Source organism: Ambystoma mexicanum, chromosome 8 (genome assembly GCF_040938575.1).
Source record: "Ambystoma mexicanum isolate Mex_15411 chromosome 8, UKY_AmexF1_1, whole genome shotgun sequence".
NCBI lineage: Eukaryota > Metazoa > Chordata > Amphibia > Caudata > Ambystomatidae > Ambystoma > Ambystoma mexicanum.
In genome coordinates, this window is record NC_090929.1 from 556,740,186 (window position 1) to 556,743,075 (window position 2,890).

Consider the following 2,890-nt stretch of genomic DNA (forward strand, 5'->3'; position numbering starts at 1 on the left):
TGCCAGCAGGCCCCAACACATGTCCCTCTGCGACCCCACCCACCCAGCAGTGACGGGCACCTGCCAGCAGGCCCCGACTCATGTCCCCCCCAACACGTCATCACGATCCACACTCATGGCCCCTATGGCCACCGAAATCCCACCCCACGCCAGTCCAAACACCCAAACAAGCATTCCATCCACTCCACATTGAAATTCCCATGTCATAATTGATCCCAAATGACAAGTATGCACATCAATACATGTCCGTCAGACACACACAATGGGGGCAACTGAATGAGAAAATCCACATTGTGTCATGCACGAAATCAATGAGAGAATACCACTAAAAATGAAGTATGAAATCAAAATGTATTAAATACAAAATCAGCGGAATGAAAGAAAATCACACAAGAAAAAATAATAATAAACAAAAGGCTGGATGTCCAAAATGAATGAAAAATATATGAATGCAGAATCCAAATAAATCCAAATGAAAATGGCTCCAAAGGGTTTGTCCATCAAACCAAATCCAAAGGTTAAAAAAAAAAGAAAACCATTGCTCCATGGGAAAAAAAAAATCAATGAAGTAAAATCCAGTCCTGAACTATATACAATGTAAAAATCCAAGGTCCATGAGCCCAACAATCCAAAGGAAACTTACAAAAAACCCTACCTAAGAAATAACTATATACAAAAAGGTGGGGCATTGTCCATGTGCCCCAAATGAAAGAAAAATAGAAAGGGAACCTAACACCAATGAACTATATACAATGGCGGCGGGCAAGTCCTAGGGCTCACTTGTTGATTTCCCAGCCAAGGGCATAATCGAACTCCTGTTCAAAGTCCTGGAGGCGGGCCTGTTCCCTGGCCCCAAGGTCTCGCAGGGATGATGCCATGTCCGCCTCCAACTCCCTGCGAATTTCCTCGAGACACTCGGCCCGCCTCAGCTCCCGGCGCATGGATTTCTCCGCCCTGACCATAGTGAGCCGTGCCTCTTCTGCCCGCCGCTGCTCTGCAACTATTTGCTGGCCCAACCGCTGCCACATGGAAGACACTCCCAATCCAGGGTCCTCCTGGCCTCTGGCCGATGCCTGCCCCTCTGATTTTGATGGCCCTGAACCATCATCGCTCCCACCTTGAGCCTGCTGCTGCTGTGCAGGTGCCCTGCCTGTTGATGCCTGCACATCCTCCTCCTGCTAGGGTCCAGTTGTTGGGGTGGCCACCCCTGCTGGACCTCCGACTCCCGACTGTGGCAGGGATGTGTCCTCCACCAGCCTGGCCGCTGGTTCAGAGGCAGCTCCACAGGGTGGCCAGGTGATACTTGGCCCGGAAGATGGCACGGAGGACGACTGGCACATAGGGGGTGCAGTTGAGGAGGGGGTCGGCATAAGGTCCAGCACACGGAGGAACCCAGCACCGGTGATCCCTCTTAGCCAGTCGACACGGTCAACGAGGCATCTGAAATAATGTGCAGGATACTCATGAGAACCCTGCACGTTATCCCGGATGCCAAGTTGACGTAACACCACCCCAGCCAGGACAGGCTCAACACGGGTCCCAGATTGCCACGTCCGCAGGGAGAGGAAGGCCAGTTGTAGTTAGCGGATCTCCTCCCTGATAACGGGTCTGGACTAAGGCATCCCTGCTGGTGCAGGATGATGCAGTCACAGGATCAGGGATAGGATTACACACAGGCACCTCCACGGCCAGCTGTGCTGCCTCCTGTCCCTGCCCCTGGACTGCACCACTAGAACCAGTGGAATCCCCCCTCCAGACCCCCTGTGTGGCCCTTCCACGGCCTCCTCCTCAACCAAACCCTCCACCAACCTGGTTGACTTGGTGCCATCTTCCTCCATAGGCCCCTGTGGGGTCTCAGCTGCCCCTTCTGCTGCCGAGGAGTCCACCTCTGACCTCTGCCTCTTAGACCTACCCTGGGCAGCTGCGGCCACGGACACGGCAGCAGACTCCTCACTCCCCGACAAGATGACAACCTCGGAGGGGAGCTGGGCCTTGCCTCTCCGGCTGGCGGTGGGATCCCTGCCGCTGTGCTCCACAGCACCGTCTCTGCCCTCTTCATCAGTTGACGCTGCAGACAGGGTGAGACAGAACACAGGCATCAGGGCACTGTGCAATGGTCTAATACACACATGACAGTTGCACATGATTGGCAGTGTCAAAATTCACACATGGCATCACAATCCCCAGCACACCTATCATTAGAACCCACACACATGCGCAAATTAACAGGAATGTTGCAGCAGGCAGCACCATCCATACACATACAACAGCATGAGCATCCGAAGGTTAGCGTGACGTCACATGCAACACGGGGAGTGCCAAACACATGCACACACGCCACCAGACATACATGCATCTGTACATCTCCACCACCTGTTGCAGCAAAATCATCGGCATCCATGTCACATCTGCCAATCAGCCTCCTACATGTTGGTGTCACATGCATCCATGTTGTATCACAGTGGCACAAATGTCAAATACACCCACATGTACACTGTGCACATACATGAAGGTGGAACCAGCATCCATGTGTCACACCACAACCATGCCACAGTACATACACATAATTTTGAACATGTGTGTACCAACACATGCATTTGGGCACCATGCATTTGAACACGTACACCATTGAGGAACCTCACGCATGACTGGACTCACATGCGGCAGGCTCATGTTCCTGTACATACACATCCATATATGGGCCTCCCAAGACATATGTCCAACCTGCACACTCCTGCCACACCTCAACATGCACACTGTCCAATCAGTATGCATGTACACTTACCGCTCGACTCCGGTCGGGTCTGCATCTCAAGGACCTGGAGGTGGAGCGCTGGGCGTATACGTTCCAGGACCCTCATCTGGTTGTCGGTAAGGCGGACCCGGCACC